The sequence below is a fragment of the Melanotaenia boesemani genome, chromosome 7 (assembly GCF_017639745.1).
Source record: "Melanotaenia boesemani isolate fMelBoe1 chromosome 7, fMelBoe1.pri, whole genome shotgun sequence".
Lineage (NCBI taxonomy): Eukaryota > Metazoa > Chordata > Actinopteri > Atheriniformes > Melanotaeniidae > Melanotaenia > Melanotaenia boesemani.
The window spans coordinates 201,827-225,648 of NC_055688.1; the positions used below are offsets into that span (position 1 = coordinate 201,827).

The window sequence follows — 23,822 nt, forward strand, 5'->3', positions numbered from 1 at the left end:
CCTCCATAATAGATAGATCAAAAGCTTTATTAAAGTCAAGAAAAGACATAACCACACCATAACAGATAGATCAAAGGCTTTATTAACGTCAAAAAATGAAATAAACTCACCATAATAAATATATCAAAGGCTTTATTAAAGTCAATAAACTGAATAAACCACCATAATAGGTAGATCAAAGGCTTTATTAAAGTCAAGAAAGGACATAACCACACCAAAAAGTATAGATCAAAGGGTTTATTAAAGTCAAGAAATGACATAAAACCAAAATAATAAATAGATCAAAGGCTTTATTAAAGTCAATAAACTGAATAAACCATAATATTGAATAGATCAAAGGCATTATTAAAGTCAAGAAAGGACATAACCACAACATAACAGATAGACCAAAGGCTTTATTAAATTCAATAAACTGAACAAACCACCATAATAGATAGATCAAAGGTTTTATTAAAATCAAGAAATGAAACAGACAACATAACAAATAGATCAAAAGCTTTATTAAAGTCAAGAAAGGAAATAACCACACCATAACAGATAGACCAAAGGCTTTATTAAAGACAAGACACGACATAGCACCAACATAATAGATAGATCAAAGGCTTTATTAAAGTCAATAAACTGAATAAACACCATAATAGCTGCATCAACGGCGTTATTAAAGTCAATAAACTGAATAAACCACAATAATAGGTAGATCAAAGGCTTTATTAAAGTTAAGACAGGACATAACACCACCATTACAGATAGATCAAAGGTTTAATTAAAGTCAGAAATTGAAAGAAAGCCACCATAATAGATAAATCAAAGGCTTTATTAAAGACAAGAAATGAAACAGACACCATAACAGATAGATCAAAGCTTTATTAATGTCAAAAAATTAAATAAAGCAACCTTAATCAAAATATCAATGGCTTTATTAAAGTCATTAAACTGAATAAACCACCATAATAGAGAGATCAAAGGCTTTATTAAAGTCAAGAAATGCAATAAAACCACCATAATAGATAGATCAAACGCTTTATTAAAGTCAATAAACTGAATAAACCACCATAATAGATGGATCAAAGGCTTTATTAAAGTCAATAAACAGAAGAAACCACAATAATAGGTAGATCAAAGGCCTTATTAAAGTCAAGAAATGAAACAGATACCATAACAGATAGATAAAACCTTTATTAACTTCAAAAAATGAAATAAAGCAACCATTCTGAATATATCAAAGGTTTTACTAAAGTCATTCAACTGAATAAACCACCATAATAGGTAGATCAAAGGCATTGTTAAAGTCAAGAAAGGACATAACCACACCATAACACATAGACCAAAAGCTTTATTAAATTCAATAAACTGAATAAACCACCATAATAGATAAATCAAAGGCTTTATTAAAGTCAAGAAATGAAACAGACACCATAACAGATAGATCAAAAGCTTTTTTAACGTCAAAAAATTAAATAAATCAACCTTAATGACTATACCAATGGCTTTGATAAAGACATTTAACTGAATAAACCACCATAAAAGATAGATCAAAGGCTTTATTAATATCAAGAAATGAACCAGACACCATAAAAAGATAGATCAAAGGCTTTATTAAAGTCAAGAAACGCAATAAAACCACCATAATGGATAGATCAAAGGCTTTATTAAAGTCAATACACTGAATAAACCACCATAATAGATAGATCAAAGGCTTTATTAAAGACAAGACATGACTTAACACCAACATAATAGATAGATCAAAGGCTTTACTAAAGTCAATAAACTGAATAAAGCACAATAATAAATACGTCAAAGGCATTATTAAAGTCAAGAAAAGGAAATAACCACACCATAACAGATAGACCAAAGACTTTATTAAAGACAACACACGACATAACACCAACATAATAGATAGATCAAAGCCTTTAATAAAGTCAATAAACTGAATAAACCACAATACTAGATAGATCAAAAGCTTTATTAATGTCAAAATATGAAATAAAGCCACAGTGAAAAATTAATCAAAGGCTTGATTAAAGTCAATGAACTGAAGAAACCACCATAATAGGTATACCAACGGCTTTATTAAAGTCAAGAAAGGACATAACCACACCATAACAGATAGATCAAAGTGTTTATTAAAGTCAAAAAATGACATAAAACCACCATAATAAATAGATCAAAGGCTTTATTAAAGTCAAGACACGACATAACACCAACATAATATATAGATCAAAGGCTTTATTAAAGTCAATAACCTGAAAAATTGACCATAATAGATAGATCAAAGGTTTTATTGAAGTCAAGAAATAAAATAAGACCACGATGATATATAGATCAAAGGCTTTATTAAAGTCAAGATGTGATATACAGGCACCATAATAGATAGATCAAAGACTTTATTAAAGTCAATAACCTGAATAATCCACCATAATAGATAGATCAAAGGCTTTATTGAAGTCAAGAAATGAAATAAAGAAACCATAAAAGATAGATCAACAGCTCTATTACAGTCAAGAAATGAAATAAAGCCACCATAATATAGATCATCGGCTTTATTAAAGTTAAGATAGGACATAACACCACCATAAAACGTAGATCAAAGGCTTTATTAAAGTCAATGAATTGAAAATCCACTATAATAGATAGATCAAAGGCTTTATTAAAGTCAACGCACGACATGACACCAACGTAATAAATAGCTCAATGGCTTTATTAAAGTCAAGAAAGGACATAACCACACCATAACAGATAGACCAAAGGCTTTATTAAATTCAATAAACTGAATAAACCAACATAATAGATAGATCAATGACTTTATTAAAATCAAGATTTGAAACAGACAACATAACAGATAGATCAAAAGCTTTATTAAAGTCAAGACATGACATAACACGAACATGATAGATTGATCAAAGGCTTTATTAAAGTCAATAAACTGAATAAACCACCATAATGAATAGATCAAAAGCATTATTAAAGTCAAGAAACGACATAACCACACCATAACAGATAGACCAAAGGCTTTATTAAATTCAATAAACTGAATGAACCACGATGATAGATAGATCAAAGGCTTTATTAAAGTCAAGAAATGACATAAAACCACCATAAGAGATAGATCAAAGGCTTTGTTAAAGTCAATAAACTGAATGAACCTCCATAATAGATAGATCAAAAGCTTTATTAAAGTCAAGAAAAGACATAACCACACCATAACAGATAGATCAAAGGCTTTATTAACGTCAAAAAATGAAATAAACTCACCATAATAAATATATCAAAGGCTTTATTAAAGTCAATAAACTGAATAAACCACCATAATAGGTAGATCAAAGGCTTTATTAAAGTCAAGAAAGGACATAACCACACCAAAAAGTATAGATCAAAGGGTTTATTAAAGTCAAGAAATGACATAAAACCAAAATAATAAATAGATCAAAGGCTTTATTAAAGTCAATAAACTGAATAAACCATAATATTGAATAGATCAAAGGCATTATTAAAGTCAAGAAAGGACATAACCACAACATAACAGATAGACCAAAGGCTTTATTAAATTCAATAAACTGAACAAACCACCATAATAGATAGATCAAAGGTTTTATTAAAATCAAGAAATGAAACAGACAACATAACAAATAGATCAAAAGCTTTATTAAAGTCAAGAAAGGAAATAACCACACCATAACAGATAGACCAAAGGCTTTATTAAAGACAAGACACGACATAGCACCAACATAATAGATAGATCAAAGGCTTTATTAAAGTCAATAAACTGAATAAACACCATAATAGCTGCATCAACGGCGTTATTAAAGTCAATAAACTGAATAAACCACAATAATAGGTAGATCAAAGGCTTTATTAAAGTTAAGACAGGACATAACACCACCATTACAGATAGATCAAAGGTTTAATTAAAGTCAGAAATTGAAAGAAAGCCACCATAATAGATAAATCAAAGGCTTTATTAAAGACAAGAAATGAAACAGACACCATAACAGATAGATCAAAGCTTTATTAATGTCAAAAAATTAAATAAAGCAACCTTAATCAAAATATCAATGGCTTTATTAAAGTCATTAAACTGAATAAACCACCATAATAGAGAGATCAAAGGCTTTATTAAAGTCAAGAAATGCAATAAAACCACCATAATAGATAGATCAAACGCTTTATTAAAGTCAATAAACTGAATAAACCACCATAATAGATGGATCAAAGGCTTTATTAAAGTCAATAAACAGAAGAAACCACAATAATAGGTAGATCAAAGGCCTTATTAAAGTCAAGAAATGAAACAGATACCATAACAGATAGATAAAACCTTTATTAACTTCAAAAAATGAAATAAAGCAACCATTCTGAATATATCAAAGGTTTTACTAAAGTCATTCAACTGAATAAACCACCATAATAGGTAGATCAAAGGCATTGTTAAAGTCAAGAAAGGACATAACCACACCATAACACATAGACCAAAAGCTTTATTAAATTCAATAAACTGAATAAACCACCATAATAGATAAATCAAAGGCTTTATTAAAGTCAAGAAATGAAACAGACACCATAACAGATAGATCAAAAGCTTTTTTAACGTCAAAAAATTAAATAAATCAACCTTAATGACTATACCAATGGCTTTGATAAAGACATTTAACTGAATAAACCACCATAAAAGATAGATCAAAGGCTTTATTAATATCAAGAAATGAACCAGACACCATAAAAAGATAGATCAAAGGCTTTATTAAAGTCAAGAAACGCAATAAAACCACCATAATGGATAGATCAAAGGCTTTATTAAAGTCAATACACTGAATAAACCACCATAATAGATAGATCAAAGGCTTTATTAAAGACAAGACATGACTTAACACCAACATAATAGATAGATCAAAGGCTTTACTAAAGTCAATAAACTGAATAAAGCACAATAATAAATACGTCAAAGGCATTATTAAAGTCAAGAAAAGGAAATAACCACACCATAACAGATAGACCAAAGACTTTATTAAAGACAACACACGACATAACACCAACATAATAGATAGATCAAAGGCTTTATTAAAGTCAATAAACTGAATAAACCACCATAATACCTGCATCAAAGGCGTTATTAAAGTAAATAAAGGGAATAAACCACAATCATAGGTAGATCAAAGGCTTTATTAAAGTCAAGAAAGGACATAACACCACCATAACAGATAGATAAAAGGTTTTAATATAGTCAATAACTGAATAAACCACAATAATAGATAGATCAAAAGCTTTATTAAACTCAAGAAAGGACATAACCACACCATAACAGATAGATCAAAGGCTTTATTAAATTCAATAAACTGAATAACCCACCATAATAGATAGATCAAAGGCTTTATTAAAGTCAAGAAAGGACATAACCACACCATAACAGATAGATCAAAGGCTTTATTAAAGTCAAGAAAGGACATAACCACAGCAAAACAGATAGATCAAAGGGTTTATTAAAGTCAAGAAATGACAAAAAACCACCATAATAGACAGATCAAAGGCTTTATTAAAGTCAATTAATGAAATAAAGCCACCATAATCAATAGATGACAGGGTTTGTCATAGTAAAGAAATTAAATAAAGCCACAATAGCAGATGGATCAAAGGCTTTATTAAAGTCAAGAAACATCATAAAACCCCGATAACAGATAGATCAAAGGCTTTATGAAAGTCAATAAACTGAATAAACCACCATAATAAATACATCAAAGGCTTTATTAAAGTCAAGAAAGGACATAACACCAACTTACCATATAGATAAAAGGCTTTATTAAGGTCAGAAAATGAAACAAAGCCACCATAATAGATAGTTGAAAGGCTTTATCGAAGTCAAGACATGACATAACACCACCATAATACGTAGATCAAAGGCTTTATTAAAGTCAAGAAATGATATAAAACCATCATAATAGATAGATCAAAGGCTTTATTAAAGTCAAGAAATAACATAAAACCACCATAATAGATAGACCAAAGGCTTTATTAAAGTCAAGAAACAAAATAAAGCCACCAGAATAAATAGATCAAAGGCTTTATCGAAGTCAAGACATGACATAACACCACCATAATAGGTAGATCAAAGGCTTTATTAAAGTCACGAAATGACATAAAACCATCATAATAGATAGATCAAAGGCTTTATTAAAGTCAAGAAATGACATAAAACCACCAAAATAGATAGACCAAAGTCTTTATTAAAGTCAAGAAACGAAATAAAGCCACCAGAATTAATAGATCAAAGGCTTTATCGAAGTCAAGACATGACATAAGACCAACATAATAGATAGATCAAAGGCTTTATTAAATTCAAGAAATGACATAAAACCATTATAATAGATAGATCAAACGCTTTATGAATGTCAAGAAATGACATAAAACCACCATAATAGACCAAAGGCTTTATTAAAGTCAATTAACGAAATAAGGTCACCACAATAAATAGATCAAGGCTTTATTAAAGTCACTAAATGAAACAAAGCCACCATAATAAATAGATCAAAGGCTTTATTAAAGTCAATATACGTAATAAAGCCACTATAATAGGTAGATCAAAGGCTTTATTAAAAGTCAATAAACATCATAAAACCACCATAATAGAAAGATTAAAGGTTCTATTAAAGTCAAGAAACGACATAACACCAACATAATAGATAGATCAAAGGCTTTATTAAAATAAAAAAATGAAATAACCCCCCATAATAGATAGATCAAAGGCTTTATTAAAGTCACTAAATGAAACAAAGCCACCATAATAGATAGATCAAAGGCTTTATTAAAGTCAAGAAAGGACATAACATCACCATGACATATAGATCAAAGGCATATCAGCATGTAATTAGTATATAATTAGCATATCAGCATGTAATTGGCATATAATTAACATATTAGCAAGAAATTAGCATATAATTAGCATATTAGCATGTAATTAGCATGTAATTAGCACATAATTAGCAAGTTAGCATGTAATTAATATGTAATTAGCATGTAATTAGCATGTAATTAGCATATACTTGGCATATTACCATGATATTAGCATGTAATTTGCATGTAATTAGCATATAATTAGCATATAATTAGCATAAAATCAGCATGTAATTAGCATATTAGCATGAAATTAGTGTGTAATTAGCATATTAGCATTTAATTACCTTATCATTAGCATATTAGCATGAAATTAGCATGTAAATAGCATATAAACAGCATATTAGCATATAATTAGCATATTAGCATGTAATTAGCACATAATTAGCATGTTAGCATGTAAGTAGCATGTAAGTAGCATCTAATTACCATATCAATAGCATGTATATAGCATATAATCAGAATATAATTAGCATATCAGCATGTAATTGGCATATAATTAGCATATTAGCAAGAAATTAGCATATAATTAGCATATTAGCATGTAATTAGCATGTTTTAGCACATAATTAGCAAGTTAGCATGTAATTAGTATGTAATTAGCATGTAATTAGCATATGATTAGCACATTAGCATGTAATTAGCATGTAATTAGCATATACTTGGCATATTACCATGAAATTAGCATGTAATTGGCATTTAATTACCATATTAGCATGTAATTTGCATGTAAGTAGCATATAATTAGCATAAAATCAGCATGTAATTAGCATATTAGCATGAAATTAGTGTGTAATTAGCATATTAGCATGTAATTACCTTATCATTAGCATATTAACATGAAATTAGCATGTAAATAGCATATAAATAGCATATTAGCATGTAATTAGCATGTTAGCATGTAATTAGCATGTAAGTAGCATGTAATTAGCATATAAATAGCATCTATATAGCATATAATCAGAATATAATTAGCATATCAGCATGTAATTAACATATAATTAGCATATTAGCAAGAAATCAGCATATAATTAGCATATTAGCATGTAATTAGCATGTAATTAGCATGTAATTAGCACATAATTAGGAAGTTAGCATGTAATTAGTATGTAATTAACATGAAATTGGCATGTAATTAGCATTTAATTAGCATGTAATTTGCATGTAATTAGCACATAATTAGCAAGTTAGCATGACATTAGCATGTAAGTAGCATATAATTGGAATATTAGCATGAAATTAGCATGTAATTAGCATATAATTAGCATGTATTTAGTATGTAATTAACATATAATTAGATTGTAGTTAGCATGTTTTTAGCATATTATTGGAATATTACAATGTAATTACCATGTATTTACCATGTAATTACCATGTTAATTTCCATGCAATTACGATATTACCATGTATTTAGCATTTAATTAGCATATAATTAGCATGACCAAGATGGCGGCGCGTGTACATAGCGAGGCTCAGCGTCTCTCCAGATTCTGCAATTTTGCAATGATCTACCTGTTTATCTCGGGTCTGTTCGTACGGAATCGTTTGTCTTTTACACCCTACACCCGAGAGGAACTTTTGAACATCGGACAGCAACACTCTGATAGTTTTTTATTGAGTCTTCGTCTCGTCCCTGAGATCGCCAGGACACCGGAGGCTACACACTCTGCCGGGCCGGGCGGAAGTGCTCGCAGGCGGCGTCGAGACCGTAAACAAAGGCGGGGGAAACGAGCTGGGCTAAGAGCTAAGCTAAAGCTAACACCACACCGGCTCTCCCTACCCAGCATTTTCCTTGCTAATGTGCGGTCCCTGGTGAATAAGATGGACGAGCTACGACTCCGTATCAACAACAACAGGAGACTCACGGACTGTAATGTCATGATCTTTACTGAGACATGGCTAAACGGCGGCGTACCCGACAACGATATCGAGCTAGCCGGACGCCAAACACTCCGGGCAGACAGAACGGCAGATGACTCTGGTAAGACAAGAGGCGGAGGACTGTGTATTTATATCAACAAAGCTTGGTGTACGAACTCTATCGTTGTCGGGAGACACTGCTCAGCTAACATAGAGTTCCTCATGGTTAGATGTAGACTGTTTTATCTGCCGAGAGAGTTCACTTCTACCATCGTAACTGCAACCTATATCCCCCCTGATGCTAATGCTAAGCTAGCTATGAAAGAACTTTATGCAGCCATTAGCAAACAACAGACTTCCCATCCGGAAGCTGCCTTTATAGTGGCCGGTGATTTTAATCACTCAAACTTAAAGACAGTACTTCCAAAATTCCACCAGCATGTTTCCTGCAAAACAAGAGGAAACAAAACTTTAGATCACGTTTATACAAACATCCCTGGGGCTTACAAGGCGACCCCCCTCCCCCACCTCGGACAGTCAGACCATCTCTCCCTATTTCTCATCCCGAAGTACTCACCACTCATCCAGCGGGTGAAGCCATCAGCGAAAAACATCAAGGTTTGGCCAGAAGGAGCAGACTCTATACTCCAGGACAGGTTCCAAAACACAGACTGGAGTATGTTTGCTACTCAGGCTACCTGTGGCTCTCACACGGACATTGACCTCTACACCTCCTCTGTACTGGAATATATCAACATCACCGCTGACAGTGTCACAGTGGAGAAATGAATCACCACGTACCCAAATCAGAAGCCGTGGATGAACAAGGAGGTACGGCTCCTGCTGAAAGCCCGCAACACCGCCTTTAGATCAGGTGATGCACAGGCTTACAGCGTATCCAGGGCTAACCTGAGGAGGGGCATCAAAAAGGCCAAGCACTGCTATAAGCTGAAGGTGGAGGAACACTTCGCCAACTCCGACCCCAGACGCATGTGGCAGGGCATCCAGGTCATCAGTGACTACAAATCGGGTAACTCATCCATGATCACCACAGATGTTTCCTTTTTAAATGAGTTAAATGACTTCTTTGCTCGTTTTGACGGGGATAACACTGTAGCAGTCACCAGCACTCGGCTCCCAGCAGACCATCAGCCCCTCACACTCACCACTGCAGACGTCTGCACCCCACTGAAACAGATCAAAGCACGCAAGGCTGCTGGCCCAGACGGCATCCCTGGTCGTGTGCTCAGAGCATGTGCGGAGCAGCTCGCAGAGGTCTTCACGGACATCTTCAACCTGTCCCTTACCCAAGCAGCTGTGCCAACATGCCTCAAATCCACCTCCATTGTACCGGTACCAAAACACTCCAGTCCGGCATGCCTGAATGACTACCGGCCAGTCGCACTCACACCCATTGTGATGAAGTGCTTCGAGCGGCTAGTCCTGTCACATCTGAAGAGCTGCCTTTCACCCACACTGGACCCACATCAGTTTGCCTACCGCAGCAATAGGAGTACAGAGGATGCAGTCTCCACAGCGCTGCACTCTGTGCTCACACATCTGGACAATACCAATACATACGCACGGATGCTGTTTGTTGACTTCAGCTCAGCATTCAACACTGTCAGACCCTCCAGGTTAATCACTAAACTTGGAGACTTGGGCATCACCACCCCCCTCTGCTTCTGGATAAAGGACTTTCTGACCAACAGACCTCAGCATGTTAGGTCAGGCAATACCTGCTCCTCCACCATCACACTCAACACAGGCGTACCGCAGGGCTGTGTGCTGAGCCCATTCCTGTATTCTCTCTTCACCCACGACTGCAGGCCTGTACATGGATCCAACTCCATCATCAAGTTTGCTGACGACACCACGGTGATCGGCCTCATCAGCAACAACGATGAGTCGGCCTACAGGGAGGAGGTTCAGCACCTGGCCACGTGGTGCGCAGACAATCACCTGCTCCTTAACACAAAGAAAACCAAGGAGCTCATCGTGGACTTCAGGAGGGAGAGAGGAGGCACACATGACCCCATCCACATCGACGGGATGGCAGTTGAACGTGTCTCCAGCTTCAAGTTCCTGGGGATCCACATCTCGGAGAACCTGAATTGGACCACCAACACCTCCAGCCTTGTGAAGAAGGCTCACCAGCGCCTCTTCTTCCTGAGGACGCTGAAGAAACACCACCTGTCTTCAGCCATCCTGGTGAACTTTTACCGCTGTGCGATCGAGAGCATCCTGACCAGCTGTGTCACGGTCTGGTATGGGAACTGCTCTGTCGCAGATCGCAAGGCGCTGCAGCGGGTGGTGAAAACTGCCCAACGCATCACAGGGTCTCCACTTCCAGCCCTCGAGGAAGTCCAGAGGAAACGCTGTCTGCGTCGAGCTCGCAGCATCCTCAAAGACTCATCCCACCCTGCACATGGACTGTTTGCACTCCTGCCGTCTGGCAGGCGCTTCAGAAGCCTCAGGACAAAGACCAGCAGGCTGAGGAACAGCTTCTTCCCCAGAGCTGTCTCGTTGCTGAACTCTGTCCCCCACTGACTGACCCCATACCACACTACGTCCCATCACACACCCCCCGACCTGACCGAGTACTATGTACTGAACATTCCACTAGCCTTTCCACTTCACTGTTTATTTAGTTAGACTCCTGTTCATTACTTTGCACTATTTCAATGTCCACTGCACTAGTGACTAAGTTACATAAAGACTTGTAAATACTGATGTACATTAATGCACATATCATCTGTATATTATGCTCATAGTACTTAAATCATCATACTGTGATAATCACTTTTTTTGCTTTTGTACATTGCACGTTTGTACATACTGTACAGTCATTTGCACATACTGTATATAATATATATCTTGCACTTGTTGCTTATTGCACTTCTGGTTAGATGCCAAACTGTGTTTCGTTGCATTGTACTTGTACATGTGTAATGACAATAAAGTTGAATCTAATCTAATCTAATCTAAATGTTACCATGTAATTACAATGTATTTACCACGCAATTACATATTACTATGTATATTGCATTTAATTAACATGTAATTAGCATTTAGTTAGCATGTAATTAGCATATAATTAACATATAAGTAGCATATTACAATGTAAATACCATGTATTTACCATGCAATTACCATATTACCATATATTTGGCATGTAATTAGCATATAATTAGCATGTATTTAGCATATAATTATCATGTAATCACCATGTGTCTCAAACTGCGCACTTACATGAGTGCACTGGAAGGTAGTGTGTAGTGCGCACTAAGCACTACCTTCTGTACTGTACACTATCGTGGGTAAGTCCTGATCCAAATTGAGCACTAACGTTTTGCACTTACCGGTAGTGACGTACCAGCTTAGCAGCGCCGCTCCGTTAATATACCTTTTTGTTTTCTTCCAAAATCACGTCAACATACGTGTTTGCATGTCATACTTTTATGCTATTAAATGCCTTTTAAAAGGCCTCATTAGTGAAACAAAGAACCGTGGCCTCCACTGTATTTATCTCAGTTGATAACAATAGAAACCATCAGCACACGCATGTCTCCCCCATACTTGTTAGTATAAAGTGCAATTTAAAACACTAAAAAACAGCTTTCAAATGAGCAAAGATATCTTAACTGAATTAAAGTACGTTACATTATACATCTGTTTTCATTGGTGTTTACACTGATACCATTCACGTCTGGCAACAGGAAACCGATTATACTAGAAACCATATTTTATAATATGAAATGCAGTAATGAAGACGCTAAAACAAGGATGCAGAAAACATTTTATTTAAACTTTTTATTAAATCATTTCTCTCTTGCTGCCTCCTCTTCTCCACAGCAGCGTCCTAGCCCGCAGATGGTAAATGCCTCAGTGCCACTGCTGGCTCGGTAGTTTGATGCCACAGTGACCTACGGTGAACACAGAATGGCAGTTTATATAAAAGCAAACATTATTATGTACTTTATGTTCTCTAAACCAGAGGTGTTTCCTAATCAGTTTTCAGATCAAGGACCATTTCGTTTACGCCAGAGACCCCACAGTGCTTAATCTGGAGGTTCAATAGTCATGAATAAACATATGGAACCTATAGCATTAATCTTTTTTAACACTTATAGCCCATCTAGCTCCGCGAAATCGGCTATAAAACTGCTAAGATTTACGTTGCTAACTCTACTGCCGCCTCCAACAAATGATCAGATCCATAACTGTCATCAGGGATAGAAGAGATAAGAAGTATGCTGCAGTTTATATTAGAATTTTGATCAAATATCTTCATACTTACAACAGTAGAAAATAGCGTCCGCCTGCATCGGTATCGCTGAGTCGGTGGGCTGCCAGCTCTGAAAAACTGGTTGAAAGTCACTCCCCTTCCGCTACGTCAGCAAGATGGATTCCGTTTAGTGCGTATAGTGTCGATCGTTTCGCACTAGATTTTTGGCCGAGTTTAGGGCAGCATCCGGGTACTTTCAGTGCACTGAATTTTTACTGAAATTTCTGTGTCAGCGCACTAAGCACTTAAATGTAGTGTTTGAAGTATAGAAGTGCGCGGTTTGGGACACACCCCAAGTATTTAGCATGTAGTTAGCTTACAATTACCATATTACCATGTATTTCGCAGGTAATTAGCATGTAACTACCATATAATTAGCATATTACCATGTACTAACCATGTTTTTACCATGTAATTACCATATTACCATGTAACTAGCATGTATTTAGCCTGTAATTAGGATATAATTAGCATATTGCCATGTCTGTACCATGTAATTACCATATTGCCATGTAATTAGCATGTAATTGTCATATAATTGGCATGTATTTAGCATGTAATTAGTATATAATTAGCTTGTAGTTAGCATGTTTTTAGCATGTAATAAGCATATAATTAGCATGTATTTAGCATGTAATTAGCATATAATTAGTTTGTAGTTAGCATATATTTAGCATATAATTGGCATATTACCATGTAATTACCATGTAATTAACATATTACCATGTAATTAGCACGTAATTAGCATATAATTAACATGTATTTAGCATGTAATTAGCATATAATTAGCTTGTAATTAGCATGTTTTTAGCATGTTATAAGCATATAATTAGCATATTACCATGTAATTACCATGTATTTATCATGTAATTACCATATTATTACCATGTAATTACCATGTAATTAGTATATCATTAGCATGTAATTAGCAAATAATTAGCATGTATTTAGCATGTATTTAGCATATAATTGGCATATTACCATGTAATTAGCATATAATCACCATATTATCATATTACCATGTAATTACCATGTATTTACCATGTAATTACCATATTATTACATGTAATTACCATGTAATTAGCATATCATTATCATTTTTCCATGTAATTACAATCTATTTACCATGTAATTGCCATATTACCATGGAATTACCATGTAATTAGCATGTAGTTACCATATTACCATGTAATTCCCACATAAGTAGAATGTAATTACCATTTAATTATCATGTAATCAACATGTAATTAGCATGGAATTAGCATATATTTACCATATTACCATGTAATGACAATGTAATTACCATGTAATTGCCATATTACCATGTAATTAGCATGTAATTAGCATATAATTACCATATTACCACAGAATTACCATGGAATTACCATGGAATTACCATTTTACCATGTCACCAGTCTCAAGTGTCATATGTGTCATATGTCTTTTTTGTCATATCTGTCATATGTGTTACTTGTCTCATATGTGTTACATGTGTAATATGTTTTACATGTGTCATTTTTGATATATGTGTATCATGTGTCTTATGTGTGATATGTCTTTGATGTGTCATATGTAGCATATGTGTTACATGTCTCATATGTGTCATATGTGTTACATGTGTCATGTCATATGTGACACATGTGTCATATGTGTTTCATTTGTCATATGTGTCATATGTTTAATTTGTCATATCTGTTATATGTGTCATATGTGCTTCAGGTGTCACGTGTCATATGTGTCATATGTGTTTCATGTATTTCATGTGTCAAATGTGCCAAATGTGTTACATGTGTCATATGTGTCATATGTGTCATATGTTACATGTGTCATGTCATATGTGACATATGTGCCATATGTGTTTCATTTGTCATATGTGTCATATGTTTAATTTGTCATATCTGTTACATGTGTTATATGTGTTACGTGTCATATGTGTCTTATATGTCATATGTGTTACAGCTGTCATATGTGTCAAATGTGTTTCATGTGTCATATGTTTCATATGACACATGACGCATATGACACATATGACACATATAACATATATGACACATGTAACCTATGACACATATAACATGACATGACATATGACGCATATGACACATGGCATATGTAACACAAAGGACAAATGTAACATATGACAAATATAACGCATGACATGACACATATGACGCATGACACATATGACACATGTAACACATATGACACATGACGCACATGACACTTGTAACACATAACGCATATGACACATATGACATATGACACACGACATATAGGACACATGTAACACATATGTCACATGACATATATGACACATATGACACATGACATATATGACACATGTAACACATATGACATATGACACATATGGCACATGACATATATCACACATATGACACATTTAACACATGAGACATTTTACACATGTAACACATTTAACACATATGACACATATAACACATATGACACATGACATACATTACACATGACACATGAGACATAACACATGTACCACATATGACACATAACCTATGAAACATGTAACACATATGACACGTAACACATATGACGCATATAACATATATGACACATGACACATGTAACATAACACAGGTAACACATATGACACATGTAACACATGTAACACATATGACACATGTAACACGACACATATGACTTATATGACACATGCAACACATATGACACATATGACACAGGTAACACATATGACACGTAACACATATGACATATATAACACATATAACACATCTGACACATGTAACATAGGATACATATGACACATGACACATGTAACACATAAGACACATATGCCACATATGACACATGTAACACATATGACACATGGAACATATGAAACATGACACATATGACACATGTAACATATATGACACATTACACATATGACGCATATGACATGACACATATGACACAAGACACATATGGGACATGTAACACATATGACACATGTAAAACATATGACACATGACAAATATAACACTATGACACATATAACACATATGACACATGTAACACATGTAACAAATATGACTCATATAACAGATATGAAACATGGAACACATTTGACATGACACATGTAACAGATATGACACATATGACATGCATGACACATGTCATACAAATGATACATATCACACATGACGCACATGACACATATGACACATGTAACACACCTGACACATCTGACATAACATACATGACACATATGACATATATAACACATATCACACATGACACATGACACTATGACTCATGTAACACATATGATACGTAAAACATATGACACATGACACATGTAACACATATGACACATGACACATATAACACATATGACATATGTAACACATATGACACATGTAACACGTATGACACATGAAACATGTGACACATTTGACATGACACATATGACACATGTAACACATATGACACATGTAACACATATGACACATATGACACATGTAACACATATGACACATATGACACATGTAACACATATGACACATATGACGCATATGCCACATGTAAAACATATGACAAGGCCAGCCAAGACATCCGTAGTCCGTCCAGCGTGTCCTAGGTCTTCCCCGGGTCCTCTTTCCGGTGGGATGTGCCCGGAACACCTCACCAGGGAGGCGTCCAGGAGGCATCTTAACCAGATGCCCGAGCCTTCTCATCTGGCTCCTCTCGATGTGAAGGAGCAGCGGCCCTACTCTGAGTCCCTCACAGATCACCGAGCTTCTCACCCTATCTCTAAGGGAGAGCCCAGCCACCCTGCGGAGAAAACTCATTTCGGCCACTTGTATTCACGATCTTGTTCTTTCGGTCACTACCCACAGCTCGTGACCATAAGTGAGTGTAAGATCGTAGATCGACCGGTAAATCAAGAGCTTTGCCTTTTGGTTCAGCTCCCTCTTCACCACGACAGACCGATGCAGAGTCCGCATCACTGCAGACGCCGATCTGCCTGTCGATCTCACACTCCATCCTTCACCTAACTTGTGAACAAGACCCCGAGATACGTAAACTCCTCCACTTGGGGCAGGACCCTATTGCAGACCCGGAGAGAGCACTCCACCCTTTTCCGGCTGAGGACCATGGTCTCAGACTTGGAGGTGCTGATTCTCATCCCAGCCGCTTCACACTCTGAAGCTGAAGATCATGGCCCGAAGAAGCCAACAGAACCACATCATCCGCAAAGAGCAGAGACCCAATCCTGAGGCCACCAAACCTAATCCCCTCGACTGCGCCTAGAAATTCTGTCCATAAAGGTTATGAACAGAATTGGTGACAGAGGACAGCCTTGGCGGAGTCCAACCCGCACTGGAAACGATTCAGATTTACTGCTGGCAATGCGGACCAAAGTCTGACACCAGTCGTACAGGGACCGGACAGCTCATACAAGCGTCCGGCACTCCATACTCCCGGAGTACCCCCCACAGGAGTCCCCGGGGAACACGGTCGAATGCCTTCTCCAAATCCACAAAACTCCTATGCCCCCTCAAAGACCCTGAAGAGGGTGTAGAGCTGGTCCACTGTTCCATGACTGGGACGAAAACCACACTGCTCCTCCTCAATCCGAGATTCGACTATCCGACGGACCCTCCTCTCAAGCACCTTACCAGGGAGACTGAGGAGTATGATGTAGTTGGCGCACACACGACCTCAGCCCCAGAGATAGGAGAGCCAGCACCAAATTAGTACCTGCCTATTTCAATAATGTGGGAAGAAGTACCTGTTCCTTATTACTTGTGCATTTTTAAGGTTTTCTCCAAAAAAATTATCCAGCAGCTTGCTGATTCTGGAGACATGAGAGGGTTAACAAGATGGTATCTGGCCCTAACTACTGCTGCCTAACCCCCCTTCGCTTTAAAGATGGGCTCACACCGCTAAAGGTCAAGGTGGCAATTGCAAACAGGTGGAAGGACCACTATGGGAATTTGTTGAACATGGACAATTCTCTTGAGATGGATGGCCTTGAACAACTCCCACAACAGCCCATAATCGAAAGCATGGGAGAGCCACCCAGCTTGAATGAGGTGCTGGATGCTATTGGGAAGATAGACCCAACAAGGAAACAGACCAAACAACAAGGCTGCCGGACCTGATGATATCCCAGCAGAAGTCCTGAAGAAAGGCGGTCCTGATCTTCACAAGCACATCTTCACAGGGAAGAAAAGAAAATCCCTGCATAGCTTAGGTATGCCTTAATCGTCCTCATCTTTAAGAAGGGAGATAAAGCAGATTGCGGGAATTACCATGGCATTTCTTTCCTGTCCACCAAAGGAAAAGCCCTAGCTCAGGTTCTAGCCAATACACTCACCCCCCTAGCAGAAAGCATTCTTCCTGAGTCTCAAAGTGGATTTTGCCCAAATAGGGGCACCACTGAACCCTTCAGGATTAACACAGGGGTCAAACAGGGATGTGTCATCGCCCCAACGCTATTCTCTATCTTTGTTGCAGTCACCCTACATCTCACAAGCAAGGACCTCCCGCAGAGAGTCAAAATTATGTACAGAACCAGGGTCATCTCTTCAATATTAACCGTTTCAGGGCTAAAGGTCAAACTACCACCACGTCCATCATGGAGCTGTAGTAGGCGGATGACAACGCCCTTGTAGCCCTCTCAGAAGAGAACCTACAGAGAACTTTGTCTGCTTTTGAAAAAGCATACGGAAAGCTTGGTCTAGCTGTAAACACAAGAAGGAACCAAATCCTTCATCAGCCACCACCAAATAGCAGTTCACCTGTTCTGTTCCCAAACATATCCATTAACAACACCAGGCTGGAAAATGTGGGCCACTTCCTATATCTTGGTAGCCTTCTGTCATCAAAAACTGTCATTGATGATGAAATAGAACTCCTCATCAGCTGTGCAAGCAGGGCCTTTTCAAGGCAAAGGAAAAGAGTTTTTGAAATCTGAGACCTCCAAGCAAAAACCAAAGTCTTGATCTATAAAGCGGTGGTGCTCCTAACTCTTCTGTATGGGTCAGAAGCCTGGACCACATACAGTAGGTATCTAAATGCACTAAAGGCATATCATCAAAGATGCCTCCATGAAATACTGAGGATTAGCTGGGGGGACTGACACGCCAACACTAGCATCCTGGAGGAGGCGGATATTTCCACCATCACTCAACACCAACTCAGATGGGCAAAGCATAGCATAGCAAAGCATAGCATAGCATAGTTCTGGAGTCAGAAGGGTTTTCTCTCCAGTGCTGCCAACCAGCACAGCAGGACAGTTCTCCATTAGAGGAAGTTTGTGGAAACAGATGTTTTGTCCTGAACTCTGTAAAACTGGTTTTTACATCCAGGAGCGATACAGTAGTATGGTATGGTGGGAAATGGTAAGCTTTGTGCTTCAAAACACGTCCTCTATTTGAAACACACAGTGGTTCTAACATTGTGCAAGTACTAAGTACTACAAGTACTGGGGTGAATCGATCTAATCTGTACCTTGTATAACTCAGAATACAACAGAGACTAGTGTAAACTTCATAAAACTAGCTGTACTAAATGTTAGATCTCTGTCCAACAAGTCACTGTTAGTTAATGACTTCATCATTTCTCACAGTTTAGATTTTCTTTTTCTGACAGAAACATGGTTAACAGAAGACACAAGTGCTACAGTTCTTAATGAAACAGCACCCCCTCATTTTAGTTTTATGAATAAATGTCGAAACGGGAGGAAAGGGGGAGGAGAAGCTGCCTTATTTAAAGATTCATTCCAGTGTAAAGAAATTTCATTTGGTGACTTTACTTCTTTTGAATATCTTAGTTTTATTTTAAGGGGCATTCCTAAAATCCTATTTCTAATCATCTACAGACGTCCAGGACATTGTGCAAATTTTATTGATGAATTTTCTGAATTATTGTCGGTTATCTCTACTGATTTTAACCATTTCATCTTAACTGGGGATTTTAACATTCACATAGATAACATGATGGATGGTAATGTCAAGGAATTTTGTTCCATATTGGACATGTTTGGTTTGTGGCAGCATGTAAAAGAACCGACCCACATTCGAGGTCACATTCTGGACCTGGTTATTTCAAAGGGTGTGGAAATTTTTTCTGTAGCTGTCACTGACTTGGCCTTGTCTGACCATTTTTGTATTTTGTTTGATTTACTGATCACTCAGAATGTTCAACCAACCTGCTTCTCCGTTAGAAAGAGGTACATTAATGAAAGAACAAGTGCTAAGTTTGTGGAGGCCATAGCTGTGTTACCAACAACCAGTGCAAAGTCAGTTGATAGACTCCTGGATAATTTCAATCTGAAAATCTTGAATGTAATGGATGCTGTTGCACCGATAAGAATCAAGAGCAACTTGAGCAAACAGAAAACACCATGGAGAAACACTACTGTGGTTACCAGCCTAAAAAGAGAATGCAGAAAAACTGAGAGGAAATGGCGGAAAAATAAACTTCAAATTCACTATGAGTTGTACAAACAAAGCCTGCATAACTATAACAATGAGCTGTGCAAGGCCAGAGAGCTGCATTTATCTGAAATGATTAACAGGAATGTCAACAATTCTCGCACTCTGTTTGCTATGATTGAAAAACTTACTAATCCTCCTAAACAGATAAGCCCTGAGCTCCTTTCCACTGAGAAATGCAACCAATTTGCAAACTTTTTTAGCCAAAAAATTAAAACAATTAGGCAAAATATTAATTCCACACAGTCAAACAAGAAAATTAGTCTGTGCCTAAAACCCGGAAACAATTCTGCTGTCATGTCGCAATTTAAAATGGTGAATTTAAAAGTCCTACAAGAAACAGTTTGGCATTTGAAATCAACAACATGCACTCTGGACATGATACCATCCGACTTTTTAAAAACAGTTTTTACCTCAGTAGAAAGTGATCTCCTACTGATAGTTAACAGCTCACTGGCATCAGGCATTTTTCCCAAGTCACTAAAGATCGCTGCTATAAAGCCACTCCTAAAGAAAAGGACTCTAGACGCCTCTATAATGAACAACTATAGACCGTCTCTAACCTCTGTTTTATTTCCAAGATTATTGAAAAAGTTGTATTTCACCAGCTTCATGACTTTTTAAATGAAAGTGGAAATCTTGATAAATTTCAGTCCGGCTTCCGACCTCATCACAGCACTGAAACAGCTCTGGTCAAAGTGTTAAATGACATTAGGTTGAATAGGACTGATCACGAATGACGTCAAAATGCTATTTTTAGAACAGCGTACTGCGCAGGCGCCGCCGCCATATTGGATTCGGACAAACAACCTGTAGAGCGTGTATACTGTGTTTGTACGAGCAAAGTTGCATTCCGAATAGCCGAATATTTCTTTAACAAAACCATTATGGTAACAACTAAACACTGCTGCTTCGGTGTCTGCCGAAGTGACTCGCAATATAGTGACCGTGAACATATGAAGGGAGTGTTTTTCATTCCATTTCCAAAGCCCGGAAGAGAACCAGAGAAATGCCAACGTTGGGTACGAGCTTGTAAACGGGAGGGATTCACTGAGAAAAATGTGACAAAGGATACATACATTTGCTCTCTGCATTTCCTCGGTGGAAAAGGGCCAACAATTGATGATCCAGACCCAATACCAGCAACAACAACATCTGGACAGGTAGGTTCTTTGCCTTTTCCGCGGCAGAATGGTCATTCATACAGTTCATGATATCCTTTTTCCGTAGCTGGTTGTCCAGACAATTGCCTCTACGCACAGCTCCACTCTTTACTGAACTTAAGGCAACTTCTTGTCTTTCATTACTGGACGAACTATTATAACTATTATTAATTATAATGTCTCGGATTCAGATGAATTTGAGACATTAGTGAGATCCCACCTGTTAATCCCACTTCTCAAGTCTTGCTCAAGTAGTTATCTCAACTCAACCTCCTTTGTCTCAATGATGTCTTTTCCCCTTTTTTGCTTACCTCTTGCTTCTATGGTAACCTTAGGAGAAGTAATTCAGCAACAAATGATCACAGAATGATACGAGTATGAGAAGCTCAAACTAGTCTCATGAGACAAGAATGAACAACAGATGATAAACTCTGCTTTACTGTGGGCAGTTGTCATGGAATCCAGTAGCTGAACACTCCACATTTTGTAACACAGGCTTTTTAGACCTTACCTCTCAAAGCCACCAAAGTATTAAGACTAATGGGCCACTATTTATTTTTCTTTGACCTGCCTGTCAGCTGGGTGTCAATAAAACAGGCCAAGCTTGCTCAGCCAATGTTCTATTGTCATGTTTTGTTTTGTGATTGTGTTTATAAACCAAATGAGGTATTATCTTATAAAACTCATTTTCTGTTTCTAGGTGGAGAAAATAGCCCGCAAAAGGAAAGCTCCTACCCAAAGAAATGAGGCTGTTTCTGAAGCAAAGAGAAAGAGGAAAAGATTGACCCACAACAACACTCCATCGTCCATTAATTGTAATAGAAATGAAGTTCAAATAAAAACATTTCAGATGCATTTGTTTTTTTTATTGTGACTGATAATGTTCACTGTGATCTTGGTTGAAGATCCTCATTTGCTGGACTTGACCCTCGCTGTAATGCAGCTTTGATGTTATACCATGCACCACCGTCTACAGCTGGATCAATTGGTAATTTTTGATCCACAGCATGCTGGCATCTGTACAAACACAATGCATGGAGTAATGTATTTATCTAATAATCAAACAGAACAATGTCTCTGAAAATAAATATATCTTGCCTTTGTATTTATAATTCATAAAGGAGCTATACCTGATATTATTTTAATATGTCTAAGAAGAATGGTTTTTACATAGTATATTATGTGGTATAAGGGGTAAGTCCATAAAACCGAATGACTCATTGATTGCTAGGGATGTAAGGAAACAATCGAAAATTGATTTAAAATCAATTCAAACTGGTTTAAATGGAAATCGATGTAGAAAAAAGGAAAATTGATTTGCATGTAATGCATCAATGAAGATGACGTTCAAAACAAATCATCTTTTGTTCACAAAAAGATTTGTTTTCCATTCCTATCCATTTTCATAATAATTATTTGTTCAGTGTTAAGTTTTGTTAGTACAACAAGCAATAGAAGGCCACAGTTTTAAACAAGGGAGAAAGGGGCAAATATAAGAAAAAGACTATTTGGCCATAAAATAACTCAAAACAATTTTATTGGTAGTGGCAGGCCACTTTTTCGGACAGTGGAGTTAACTTCTGTAACTGATTTAATATCACGTTTAGCTCCTTAACAAGTTAGGGTTGCACTGTCAGAGTTAATGATGGGTAATAGCCTAGATTTAAAATAAATTCCTACTATAACATTCTTACTACATTTTGGTGGCTAAAGTGTGTTTAGGTCTGCTGAAATGTGAAACACACTAGTTACACCGCATACAACACTAATAACTGAGCGAGAGCTAGCTTAAAAACAGCTTACCTTTCAACTAATAAAGCTTTCTTTCCGCTCACTTTGAGGCCTCTACATGTCAACCAACGTTTAAGTTCAACAACACTGTGTTTATTGATTGAACTGTACTGAAATGAAGCTCCCGGGACGTCTTTTTCTTCCAAAACTACACGTACACTAGGTGTCGTCATTGTAAGCTAACTCTTTGTTTGTCCGAACTCGCGCTGTTGCCGGAGCTCATGAATATCGATGAGTAAATGTGACGTCATTTGAGATCAGTGCTATACCGATTCTGGTCAAGTATCAGTCCTGGTTCTGTTGGATCTCAGTGCTGCGTTTGATACTGTAGATCACAGAATCCTGTTGCATAGGCTG

The 23,822-nt window shown here is 36.8% G+C and overlaps 1 long non-coding RNA gene across 1 annotated transcript; it reads left to right on the forward strand.

Annotated features, from left to right (window-relative positions):
* The first annotated feature begins 21,233 nt into the window (after nt 1–21,233).
* Nucleotides 21,234–22,529, forward strand: LOC121643696. Its single transcript, XR_006011153.1, has 2 exons — nt 21,234–21,674; nt 22,375–22,529. It is a non-coding gene; the product is annotated as an uncharacterized LOC121643696 (long non-coding RNA).
* Nucleotides 22,530–23,822: the final 1,293 nt, after the last annotated feature.